This window comes from Condylura cristata, unplaced genomic scaffold, assembly GCF_000260355.1.
Source record: "Condylura cristata isolate star-nosed mole 26May11 unplaced genomic scaffold, ConCri1.0 scaffold00001, whole genome shotgun sequence".
Taxonomy (NCBI): domain Eukaryota; kingdom Metazoa; phylum Chordata; class Mammalia; order Eulipotyphla; family Talpidae; genus Condylura; species Condylura cristata.
Genome location: NW_004567102.1, coordinates 46506406 through 46520255, shown reverse-complemented (window position 1 = coordinate 46520255; position 13850 = coordinate 46506406). Strand labels below are relative to the sequence as shown.

Here is a 13850-nt window from a genome sequence, read left to right as displayed (position 1 = left end):
ATACTATTTCCTCCAAATAGCAAAAAAAAAAATATGTTTGCATTCCACCAGAATGATTTTCAACATTTTTTTCTTAAGATATTAAAATGCTGATTTGAAAATAAACTTACATTTTACAAAGACATTAAGAGAGCACTTTTTTGAAGATGGAGGCATAACTGCAGTGTCAAAAATAAGTATCATGAATGGCTAGCTCTGCAGTGTAGCGGGTAATTCAATCAAATAATTTGACTATTTGAGCACTTTAAAAGGAACACCTTGTGCTAAAATCAAGGGTATCTAGCGACTCCTTCAGTCCATGTTTAAAATATCTTTTGTAAGACATGTAGAGCCCAATATGTTCTGTCTTGTATTTTGCTGTCTCATTTGTGGCATTCTAGTTATTTATTTTTGGTTTTCACAAAGACAAAAGTGACTGCCAAGGCAACAGTAAATAGTCTTAGGGTTTTTTCATCAATATAATTGATAAGTACTCCCTGAAAATAGCATATTCTGTTGTGATTAATCAAGATACTTCAGTTTTTCAGTGTAGTTGGCATTTAATGGAACCTGCAAAAATAAAAAGTACCACCACTCTTTGTTCATATATTCTGCTAACATAATGGCATTTGACATTCCAGTTGTAACTGACATTCCAGTTGTAGAGTTGTTTAAAAATAGCATTCTAACTCATTTTGAGGGATTGTTTATTGGATGTCTAGTTCAAAAACTGAAAGATCATGCTTCCAGAATCAGGAATTTCTCACAGTAAATTAAATAGTTAAAAAGCTATCATAAATTGTGCTTAATATTAATTGGTCCCAAAGAACCAGCTTTGTGCATATGCTAAAATAGGTTCATTCACATCCATCAACTGATCTGAGATACTTTAACACCACAGACAGCAACTCCACCTGTACCAATGAACTTCTGTAAGACAGGAGACGACCTTTCTTCAGGACCGCGGACAGCGCCCCCAGGCACTGATGTATTCTGGAGTAGTACATTGAAAGTAGTGCATTGAATGAGTAATGTAGTGCCATTTAAACTGACAATGAATATTTTTACTACACAGAGTATGGGAATTTGGATTATTGAATTGTTCATATTGTCAAGAGGACTATTTTGTCAACTCTACTGGATGTATATTTCAGTGTGACTTGCTGGGATTGTTCGACATCCTCAAGATGTACCAATAGTCATCCTTTTCCATGGCATACTACAAAAGTCATTTACATTAACTGAATTTCCTTGTGAACACTAAACTTCTTGCTTCTCTGTATAAAAATTTCCCAAAAAATCACCAAGAATTTAGTAAACTGAGTAACTTGCTGTCAACTTCAATAGCTAAAGACATTTTTAAAATGTACAATTAGTTACTGCTTTCAAATGCCCCCACTTAAAGATTTCCATCTGTTATAAGGGTAGTCAGATTATTTCCAATTCTCTCTCACTGAACTATTTCACTCACTCACAAGGCAGAAACAACAACAAAACCACTAATATTGTCTTCCCACTATATAAAAATTTGGCGGTGTAGAAGATGCTTTATAGTAAGGCAACTGTGAAATTATTACAAGGTTCTCTTCATTGCTGATCCCACAAAACACAGTCCTGGAGATATATGAAGGATTGATAGTCTTTATATCATATTCACCTATCATATTTAACTCATTTAAAATTGTTACAGTTTTATAATGTGTTCCTTTCTTAATGAAAGAAAAAATACCACTACTTAGTATCAGGTGATCATATATATTTAGTAATGTGAGATTTATATACTCTATTCCATGGTTTCATTTGCTTTTTTTTTTTCCTCCTTTTAACCATATGGCAACATTTATTACAGAGAGCCAAAGCTCTGTAGGTTCCAAGGTCAAAGACAAATGACAAACTACAAATGAACACACACACACACACACAGAGAAGCTGTGTTTAAAAGTATCAAACACACACAGAGAGAAGATTAACATGAAAAGATATCAAGTCTGCGATACATAAGCAAAAATAAAATATATATCGTGTTTATGTAAATCTTGCTCCAGCAACAACAACAAAACCCATTAGCTTCATCTTTCACTATATTTTTATATTTACTGACACTAATGACCTCTTATTCTTGGGCACTATTACTTGAGAAGCAATTTTAGTTTTCTATTCTCCCAGTGAAAATGAATCTTATTCTAGTTAGCTGCCACCTGCTGGGGCATGTACAAATGTGTAATAATCCTTACAACACAGCATTTAAAAAGACAATGCTTATACCTTTCACAAGAATCAGAAAACAGATCAGCACAATCTGAATTTTGAAGGTGTTTCAAATCTTTTTCCACATCATATCCATATTTAAATTTTTCACATGGAATTCTGTCTAAGTATCCCACTTGACTGGTCATCGATGTCCTGCTGTTATGTGACATTTGGGAAACCTCATCTTATAGTAACACCTGGCCTATTCTTCCATGCATGTGGCCTGTTGTATTGCAACTAAGCAAAAATAAACAGCCTGTTCATCCATGGCATTTGAGGTGCTGGACAATAAAGTCAGAGCTAAGATCAGTTAAAGTCACACTGTTGCATCCTTGCACCTCACTCTTCCTAACTATGAATGCTCTATGATCTCTTATGATTCTGGACACATAGCAACTGCTCCATCAACATTCTTCTGCACTGATGATTAATGATATGTAGAGTTTTAATTATTTTTAGATGCTTAAAAGAATTTTATCTTAATTAAGTAATTGAATTGGAAAAGATTTGCATGCCATGGAATATTTTCAGCCTGTACAATCTTCAGTGGGATTAAATAGACAAAAACAACAGGTAAGACTTTTAGACATCAATTATATCTCTAGCATCTTCCTTCTGTGTGCTTCAGTTTATTGAGTTGTTTAATAAGTTCCCAAGGCCACTGAAAGCTACTTCACTGGCTACAGGACTGTGTTCTACAAAAAGTTATAAGGTAATGAACTTAGACAAATCAAGATTAAAATATTATTGCCTGTCTTCTGGCAACTAAAGTATGAGCACTTAAGATTCCAATGAATCAATCATCTTTTGCAATGAAAAGAATCATTAATCCACAAGATTATTTCTCATAACAAAATACTTAATAGTGCAACCAAGAAATGACAGAGGAAATCTGTGTGTTAACAAGAGTAGAAGTGAGTTTTCCAATCTCCAAGATTCTCTAAATTGGAAATAATTATCTAAGAAGCATCACATAGGTCCTGTTGTTTGAAAAAGATCTCCTTTCTCACGAAGGTAAAAATATCAAAGGATGGAGAGTCATTAAAAGTTCTTGACGCTTATGATCCACCATGGTGAGAGTATTCCCTTTACCTTAATGGGACGTCCTCGGAGTTCTTTTAGATGCTCTCAGTATTGGCATCGGGTGAAATGAATGTCTGTACTTCCTCAGCACAAAACTAAGGAGCAGGGTTAATGGAAAAATGGGCGGATGGAAATAAGGCTTGGGAGTTCGTCAAAAAGGCAAGGCAGACACACAGGACCTTGCTGTCTGTGCCTCTTCGCCTCACGTGAGTCCCAGTAGCTGAGGCCACTTTCTGACACGTCTATTTATTAAATTATTTTATGTGGAGAACGCGAGTGCCCGCAGCCAACGGAGCCAGTTGCATCCTTGACGGGAATTGGCTGATGCGAGTGGGACAAAGCCACTCGCAGCGAATGGGTCCAGCCGATGGCCCAAGCGCACCAGACTCCGCCGCGCAGCTCTTTGCCTTCTTGCTCTCCAGGCGGAAAATGCCCCTCGCCCACCCGGGTTCCTCCAGTCTTCGTGGGAACACACACCTAGGGTGGCAGCCCTGAACAGAGCCCAATGGGGGCTGGTGTGTGTGTGAGCCTTGCAGAGGAGGTGGAGGGAGAGGGTGTTAGTTGAGGAGAGTCCTTACCTTTCGCTGGGGGTAGGTGGGCGGGGTGGGGGAGGGGTGGTCCTCAGGGAGGAGCAGCCTGAGGAGGTCGGGCGGGAAGTCCCCGGCTCCAGGACAGAGCAGCGCAGCCGCCGGCGCGGAGTCCGAGTGACGGCGGCGGCGGAGACGGAGACCGCGGAGCAGCGGCGGCAGCGGCTGAGACAGACACGCCTCCTGGCGGAGGTTCCTCGCCTCCCGCTTTAAAGGCGCCGCGCTCCTTTACCCGCACCCCTGCACGCTCGGGGCCGCAGTGGCCACCAGGGAGCAGCGCTGGCCCCGACCAAAGAAGTCGACGGGCGAAAATGCTCGATCGCCTCCAGACTTAAACTTTATCAACCCAGGGACTGACTTTCGGTCCCCTGCGCACAGCCTCACCTTCTCCGGGCTGAGGAGGGGTACGATCACCTACATGCTCGGTTAGGGGAGTAATGCAGAATCTCCAAGGAATTCGTCCGACTCTGGCTGGTGACAACATGTATAAGGAGCACGTTTGATTCATTCTTGGTGGTAGCTTTTAAAGCTCTCAGAAGCCATAGCAACGAAACTTCTCTGCTGCCAGGATTTGGGGGGAGCAGCTGATAATTTCCAAAGTGGCCTTCTTAGCTCAACAATTTCCCTTTGGAATTCCAAGGGGAAGATTTAACCTTATCCTAACCCCACCTCCACCTTCAGAGCGCTGGAGTAATATTCCCCCAGCCACACAGCAAACACTCCCTTAGATGCTCTCGTCCTTAGGCCCTTGCTGAAAAAATTTCCACCACCCCCACGCCCACCCCCAATGGCAAGGGGTCAGTGAGCAGTCTTTGTTTTGTCTAGATTCTTAGTATCAGATGTCTCCTTTCTCCCCAAACCCTGAATTCTCAAACCAAGCAAATATTAGAAGTTGGTTTTGAAATCTGGTGGGCTCTGAACCTAAGTTGTAGACTCAAAATAGCTCCGGGAGTACTTCAGGACTGAAGACCATCAGATGGCTAAATTCTGTAAAGAACTTTGTTAATAGACCGGAGGTGAGGAGGAGTAGCTCCTCCCTGAATTTTCCCAAACTGGATTTCCAGAGAGCAGCCACACCCGCTGGGAAGGCAAGCAGACCAGACTCACCTTGGTTCTCAGTTAAAAAAAAAAAAAAAAGATTAGCTTCTGCAAACAACCCCGGATTTCTGCTCCTCTGGGTTGAAAAGTCAACATCTACTCAATATCGCTGCTATTTTATCCTTGGCCCTACAATATTAACTAGAGCAGAGAATTAGCAGTTGCCCCCAGAGAAAGTTGGCAAGCAGTGATTCTCTAGGTTTAAGTGAGGCTGAGCTGGAACTGTTTGGGTACACTGGGACCTGGCAGATGATTTTCAAAAGGGTTGTATAAAGAAAGTGCCAGGTGAGATGCCCATGACTGCTGAGTCCTAAAGCATCTGATACCCAGTGGCATTACAATCTCTAAATGGCAAAGCAAAGTCAGGAATTAACAAAAATGCACCCTCCATGATTCAGTTGCTTGAACTGAAGTCAAGCATTTGTCCCTTGATTGCTTTTTTCTTGCAACGCTGGTAGAGTTAAAGTAGAGTCCAAACCTAGGACAGCACTGTCAACATTCAGTCCTTAGGGTGATAGCTGGGCTTGCTAGCCCAGACCTGAAACGCAGAAACTCAAGACTAATCATTCCCCTCCAGTCTCATTTTAAAAATCCCAAAAAACTGTCTCTGTCATCTAGCTTTGGGCTCTCCAGTGCCCCCTACAAGCTTTTTTTTGCTTTGTTTTTGTTTTTGTTTTTTAACTCATCCAAGTAGAGGAGACTGGAACTAACAGAGGTTAGAGATGATTTAATGGCAATGGTTAGTCCTTAGTCCTTTAAAGATCCCCTTAGGGTAGCTGGGAGGCTCCCTTACTTAAGTCAACAGCAGCCTTGTTGTACCCAGGAAATAAATAGTCAATGACTCCATTGTGTCTCTAGGAGCAGGCAGCACAGACCCGTGACCGCCTCTGGGCGCCTGGGCTCCAGCTGCTGTGACCTGCAGCCTAATGGATCCTGGAGGCACAGCCCAGTTTGGGCCAGCCCTGGAAAAAATGTCCCATTCAGTCTCACTCCCCCACAAGAGTAATGAAGACAACTTGTCCATTGGCCAAAGACATTTTCCTGTCATCATACAACCCAGCTTCCCCATTTCCAGGGAAGAAGGAGCATAATGTTGTACACAGAGTAGATATCAGTGTGAATCCCGGAGAGAAGACATCATGCTTTGTTTTGTTGTGACCCTGAGGCTGTAGAATAGGGAGTGTGTCTTTTTTGATTTTAAGTATTCAGCATAGGGTTTGGCAAGCAATAGGCATTGAGTGAAAGAATGAGAAAGTGACTGGATCAACATTTCACCTTCCACAGTGTTCTGCCCCCCTCACATTGTATCCCAAGAAGTTTCACACAACTTCCTTTGATAATGAAATGTCAAGTTTCCAGGCCTAGACTCCCAGCCAAGTAGGGACCCCAGGCTGCAATGGCAGTACTAAGTCCCGGCCACTAGACCACCAAAAGTTGGTGTCTCGCCAAGCCACAGAAATTCACAGATGCTCAAGCAAGCAAGCAAAAAGGCAAGTTTGTTTAGAGAAAGAAAAATTTATTAAGGAGAAAGGGAGCAGAAATAAAGTGGGACTCCGAGGCTGGTGAGACTCCCAGGCTGGTGGAACAGGCAAGGGAGGGGCAAGGAAGCTGAAGTGAAGTGCCTCAGGGAATGTAGGCCTTCTTTTCTTAATTATTCTAAACCTCCACCTTTCTTATCATGATTGGTTAGTTCTAGATGGTCTCACTCACTGCCTTAACTTCTCTGGACCCAGAACATAGTCTCTGTGTCCCAGCCCTTATTTTAGAGTCCTTTCCTTTATTGTCCCTGTTCTGGAATGTCCTGTTGCTCCTCATCCCAGGGTGTTTGATTATTGCTCTTTGGAATTTGTTGCCCTCTTCTCTGGAGTCTTCCTTACCTCTTTGGAGGCTTTTTCTATTCTATTTTGACCCTAAGAGCTCTCCTTTTGTTCTATGACCCCCTAAGTTTGTTCTTAGAACATGGTCATGGATTTACTTTCCAGAGTGAACAGGACACACATTTAAAAAGAAAAATAACAGGCACTGTAACAGGGTGGTCCCTAGGAAAAGGGAAAGTTCCAGGTTCCCTGTCCCACCCAGGAGTGTGGAGCTGAGCAGAGAAAAAGGAGAGAAGAGAAAGAATCCAAGGGGAGAAGAAGAAGAGGAAGCAGGATGGAGAACTAGAAGACCTGAGGAAGCCACATGGAGCAGCAAGCACGTGGTGAAGAAACTGTGCTTGTTTCTTAACCCTGGACTGGTAAAGGCAGATGTGGGTGAGATACCTGTAGGGAGGTGACTATGGCAGTGTTTATATTGATTTTGATTTTGTTCTTTTCTTCCCAGATTTGTCTGGCCATTTCTAACCCTTTTCCATGGGTCCCCGCCAGAAGGTGCTTTAGTCTTGTGGCGGGCTTTCAGGCCTTGCTTTGGGCCAATCCCTTTTAGGTGGACTTTTGCCCATGAGGGAATGGGTAACTTCAGGTGTTTGATTTAGAAGTTATATTCTTTGTGTTCCATATTGTATATTTACTGTATTAAAGTCTCTTTTCATTAAAGTTTTATATGTTTTGTCTTGTTGAGGTGGATGGCGGAACCCACTTAGAGCAGGCAGGTTTGGGGGGCTTTAGGAGTGCACCTCTCCCCCTGTCCTGGAACAGATTTGCTGTAACAACACTAGCAAGCACTTGAGGGCCAGGAGACAGAGCTGTGTTAAGAGTGAAACAAATCTAAATTATGCAAAATGATGTGACAATTCATTTCCTCAATAACAAAATGTTATCCAGATTCTAAAGAGAAAAGTGAACAAGGGTACATTAGGATAAACAAGATCATTTAACCCCTCAAAATAAAATCCCCCAATATTATAAAAAGATAATCACTTTAATTTATGTCAAGATTTTTTATGCTATACATGAAAGAATTGAGACTTCAAATCTCTTGGGGGCAAAGTAGTGGAGTTATTCTCTCTCCATTCCCAGTATCTTTAAGACTTAATTTTCCATCTTCAAGTTCACTGAGTTATTCAGAGTTTCAGGCAGTAACCACCTGTCTATTGTCCCTTTCTTACCTTTCAAATGGCTCCTAGAACTTAAGAGTTCCAGAATTCTGAACCTGAGAACCCAAAAGGGATAAATCTGAGCTCCCAAGTATACTACTAGGGTTTATTTGTCTTTGATCTGTTTTGTCTGAGCTAAACATAGAGTCAGAAATTGAACCAGGATTATCTGATGCAATGACTTCATTTTGCAGGTGACATAAACCAAAATCTAGGAGCAGCCACTTGCTCATTGTGGTAGCACCGCTTCTACCCCGGCAGAGTAGCAGAACCAAGGTGTCTCCTATCAGCCTTTTCAAAACTTAGAATGATAGGAAGTTTCACCAAAAGAAACTCTGGGCATCTACCCCACTTCAGGGTGACAGATCTTTCTCTCACCTGGGGGAAATGGGTATATGTGCATGTAGCCTTGAAGTTTTCTATACAAATATAGGGAATGAACTTACCCCTCGCAGCTGATGAGAAGTCCCCAGTTTTCAAATTTAGAAATGTCCATCAAAGCCAACAACACCATTTTTCGGATGACAAAATGTAGACAAAAAAAAAAAAAACCTCACCTACTTACAGTTCTGGCTAAGGACATTTTCAGAATTGGAGTCTAGGTGCCCTAATTCCTACCTGCTATTTCCCTGATGACTTTTTAACTATATTGGATATATATCACACTGATGTGTCAACAACTCACAATAACATAAGAGACTGCTATCTCAGAATAATTAACATCTACCCTTGAAGAATGAAATCTATTGTCCATTCCTGAAATTTCTCAGTATATTTCTTGAGTAGATGATCTCTGTTAGGCACTGCCCTAGTACTAACTAAACAACAACAGGGAACAAAATAAACAAAACTTCTGCCTTCAGTAAGTTTTTAGTTCAGTGGCAGGAAAAAAGACAGTAAATAAATATACAAGTAAATGTCTGTCAGATGGTGAGGAGTGTTAAAGAGACAAAGCACAGTGAGCAAACAGGAATGCTGGGAGAACTCAAATAGGGAAAAATATTACTTTACATTGGCAGTCAGGGTGTCTCCCTGATTAGTTTGCATTTAAGTAAAAATCTGAAGGGAGGAGAGACAAAGTGTATATTTGAAGAAAAGTTTCAGGCAGAGGAAATAGCAGATGTAAACATCCTATGGTTACGGACAACTACAAAGCATCTAAGACAAAGCAACGAATTCCCAAAGATAAGACAGGAGATTAGTAGAAAATCTAGTCAGAAAAGAGCATAGGGGCATGTTTGAGAGGGTTCTGGATTTTCCTGTGATGGCAGTACAGAAGCCAAGGAAAGTTTTCACCAGAACAGATGCACAAACTGACACAAATGTAAGAGGATATCTCTGGCTGCTCTATTGAGATAGACTGGCTTGCTAAAAACTAGGTTGGAAGCAAGTTATCCAGTTAAAGGATGGCTATAATAATCCAAATAAGAGAGAATTATGAACATGGGTCATGGAGATGAGAAAATGTGGTCAGCTCCTAAATGTATTTTTAAGTAAAGCTGAAAGAATTCATAATGAATCAAATAAGGAATGACTCAAAGGTTTTAAGGCTGAGTAGGGAAAGAAGTTGTTCTTTACTGAGATAGGGAAGATTATAGTAGGAGCTGATTTGGAGGGTATTGGAAAAATAATGAGTAAGGTATTGGATATGTTAAGGTTTTGACATTAGACGTCCAGAAGAGATGTCTAATAGGTAGTTGTCTGGAATTCAGACATGAGATTTACATGTGTGAGTCATCAAGTCATGAAATTATGAGACAAATGATATAATCTAGAGAATAAGGAAAATAGAAAAATGAGTTCTCAAGATTGAGCAGACATTCCAAAATGTACACACTGAAGAAATGAGAAGGGAAAAAGCAGAGGAAATAGAATAGTAATAGCCACTGATATTAAAAAAAAAAATTCTGACCTTGATGAGTGCAGTTTTGGAGAAGTAGTAGGAATTAAACCAAACCTAAAATAAGTTCAAAAGAGAATAGGAGAGGAACTGAAGATAGAGAATAAATCAATTGTGTGTGTGTGTGTTTCTTTTCACAAATCTTTTCTCTTTAGTGAAGAGGAGAACATATCAGTAGCTGGAGAACAAAGTGGATTCAAGGGATTTTTATTCAAAACAGCATGTTAGGACTCTGGGAATGGTAGTGAAATGAACTGATCTTAAAGAAGAGATACATGTAGATCCCTAACTAATCAAGAAAAGAAGGAATCAACTGTACAAGTAGAGGAGTTAGCACTGAATAGAAGTTATAAGAGGGGAAACAGTAGGTTGTGCAGATGTAAATTAGTTTGTAAGTGTGTTGGCAATCTGTTTTTCCTGCATGAGTAATAAAGTCCATGCCTTGTTCCATATACAACTTCTTTACCATTCTCTGGCTCCCACATCCTAATTTCCATGGAGCTGTCTCTTTGCTTGATCCAACTATACCTAAAATCCTAAGCACTGAATTTTTCAGAAAAGGAAGAACAGGATGGGAAAGAATAAGATTTGGAGGTGACATGAGAACCTCTTATTGTTCTTTGCATTTTTTTTTCATGAAATTAAAATAAAAATATAAGCTAAGGTTTTCTTTTGCTTTGTTTCTGTGAAGAATGTATTAAATGATTAAAGAATAGAAAAGGAGTAGAAGAGTAATGAAATTATACCTGGCCAACACTCAGTGTCACTTGAAGTTAATAGCCAAATTTAGTGCATAAGGACAGATATGAGATAGTTGAAAAGTTGCATTAAGTAGAGCTGAAGTTTTGCCAGGCAAGTATAATGAAGAGATATGGGAATATGGGATTTAATGTCAATGAAAGGATATGCTTATACTGATGGACTCTGGGATCCAAATGAGTTAAAGAATAAAGTGAAGATATGTGAAGCAAAACATGGTGGAAAAGCTGTTAGAATGAAAAAGGTCACTCTTTGATAGGTTTGATATTGTTGGGGTAGCAGAGAGAATATATGAATTGGAAAGGTAGGAGTGGATGGTTTGAGAATTGTAGGCATAACTAAATATAAGATTAGAGAAAGGTTGTAGATTTTAACAATAATATAGTCTATGGCTTCATTGTTAGGTAGCCAAATCTTAATTAATTCAAATTTAAATTCATTTCCTCAGATTCACTAGCTACTTCTTTAAAAGTAACCATACATGGTTAATGGCCACCATGTTGGACAGAGGAGATATAAAATAATTCTATAATCACAAAGTTCTGTGGGCAGAGTTGGAGAAAGTGAGTAACTTCTTTAAAAGTAACCATACATGGTTAATGGCCACCATGTTGGACTGAGGAGATATAAAATAATTCTATAATCACAAAGTTCTGTGGGCAGAGTTGGAGAAAGTGAGTAACTGAAGTAGGTAGAAAGCAAGATGGTTGGAGAAATGAAGGTCAAGGAAGAGAGGCCAAAGTATTAGAGGTATCACTATTTGGATATTCAGTCATAAATAATGATGATAGGAATGTTTCTAGGGAAAATGACAGTGAGAAGCCAATATCTTCAAGGAATAGCCTAAAGTCTCACTTGATATAAAGGAGGGTTAATGAATGGTTCACATAATAGCATAAATTGTAAAGTTCAGGGGTTTCAGAAAAGAAGGGTGCACAGTGAATTAGAAGCATCAACAGGATTTATACCATTTTCAGGCCCAATGGTAGTATTAGTGAGAAAGAGAAATAGCCATTACATTAGAAGTTTGTTGTTTTCTGAAGGGAACTGAGAGAAGCTGGTGGCTGACAAAAACTTCCAAGGGAGACAGAAGGGTTTTGGATTTGGGAATGTTCATAGAAACGTGAACTTGAGCAATGATGTAGAATCACTTGGAAACAACAATCTGCATGTAATAACTTAAGTAAATAAGAATAAAAGGGAAACTGGGAGAATTCATGAAGGTCTCCAACACATATTCTGGTGTAAAGATTGTGCTCTTTGTGGGGTAGATGTGTGGACTGTTTTGGAACCTTTTTTTTTTTTTAATATATCTCTGTCTATGTATATGTGGGTCAAGGAAGGTGACTGTTGCCAGATATCATGAACTTTGTGGCTTTGCATGCTATTATTCATGAAGATAATGTCTATCCATCCCTTGGGGAGAAAAGGTATGAGGGAGGGATCTGAGCATTTCCCTCAATGCACTTTCACCATTTTACTAAGCATCTAAAATATACAATTATACAATTGGTGCTCTTTACCTTGGAAAACTTCATACCTTGACTTGACTCAACAAGTCATGAGATCTCCATCATGTGGAATGTCAAAATTGCTTGTTTCTGTAGTCAATCCATTGCTTCATGTGTAAACCACTTTTTAAAATTTATTTTATTGAAGTATCATTGTTTTATCTCCTTGTTATTTTTTTGGAAGTATTAGATCTCTCCCATCAGGAACACCCATTGCCAAACCACCCATAGTTCTCCATAATTGTCCACTGTGATCTCTCCCAACTCAGTTATCACCTCCCCCTACTTTCCCTTGAATACCTCAGTTTTACGGTCAGTTTGAAGGGTTAGTGTTCACCTTTATCTTTGACCCTTGCTTGTTTTTTCTATATTCTTTCTTGTGTAAACTTTTTCCATTCAGCATTTTGCATATTTACTGCATCTAAACATTCTCCTGTCAAAAATTGCTCATTTCACCACTTTGCCTTTTGCCAAGATTCCTCCAATAGTACAAAGGCCTCTGCTCTCCTCAAGTACCCTCTTTGATGACTTAAATCTTTGGGAGTCCCAAAGATTCTCATTCACATTTTCTACAGCATAAATTTTAGATTCTGAAAGTCAATTTGTGTCCTCTCAGCTAGCCCACTACTGGTGCCCTTCCCTTACTAGTCACTAAATCTCCAAAACCTACTTTAGCCCCTGACTAATTGATTGATTTTTAGCAATTATTTATTGAAAACCTATTATTCGTCAGGGAAATGAACAAAGCAAGGAAGAAAAATGTAAACAATATAATTTGTAAAAAAAATTCTAAGTACATAGGGTAACATTTGTTTGTAAAACTATATGGTATCCCTGCTCTTCCTTTTGTAGAAAGCACTGATATAAAGGCAAAAGGTATTGGAAGTGTGTACAAAATTGACAGTTAGAGAAGTGTGTTGTAACAGAAAGTATCCCTTACTTGATTCACTATTGCACCCTTAACAAATAAAGAAAGAAGCCAAATAAAAGCAATAAAAATCATTAAAAGTATAAAAAATGGAGTAATTTTTCCACAGTATGTTTTGGAGACCTTTATGCATACTTTGGTTATGGTGAGGGGGCAGAAGTAAATGTTTCCTCAAAGCATGAGGCCTAACTTACCAGATCATGAAGAATCTGTCAAATACAAATAAATTTTCAGGACCTTTTCCACCTACTCTTTACCTCTGCTCTTTTTAAGACTTAATTCTGGGCCCATGGGCCCTCCCTGGTGGTACAGCGGGTTAAAATGCAGCACTGCAAGCTAGCCACAGCTGCTTCGGTGAAGGTTTGATCCCCAGCAAGGAGGTGACCCACATGGGTCTCACCTGTCTCACCTGCTGCTCCCCTCAGCAGTGTGCTTCATCAATCTACCTGTTCTGTTCCCAACTCTGTCTCTGGTGAATCCTCTCACTGCCCCTGAACCTCTGGGCTGTACCCCAGTTCTGTAGGAATAAATATAAATAAATTTTATAAAAGAAAAGTTAAAAAAAAATGTAATGCCGGGCGCTGCCTGGTGTTGCAATGGGTTAGGATGCAGCACTGAAAGCCAGCCACAGCCACTTCGGTGCCAGTTTCATGACACAGCAGACCTCTCCTGTCTTGCAGCCCCCTGCTCCCCTCCAGTGAACCTGCCTGTTCTGTTCCCC

The 13850-nt window shown here is 40.0% G+C and overlaps 1 protein-coding gene across 1 annotated transcript in view; it reads right to left on the bottom strand.

Annotated features, from left to right (window-relative positions):
* GRIK2 (glutamate receptor, ionotropic, kainate 2) overlaps positions 1-3974 on the bottom strand; it is a 567868-nt gene extending 563894 nt beyond the window's left edge. The window contains exon 1 of the mRNA XM_004673729.2: positions 3891-3974. The gene's annotated coding sequence lies outside the window, so the exon portion shown is untranslated. The remainder of the gene's footprint in view (positions 1-3890) is intronic.
* Positions 3975-13850: the final 9876 nt, after the last annotated feature.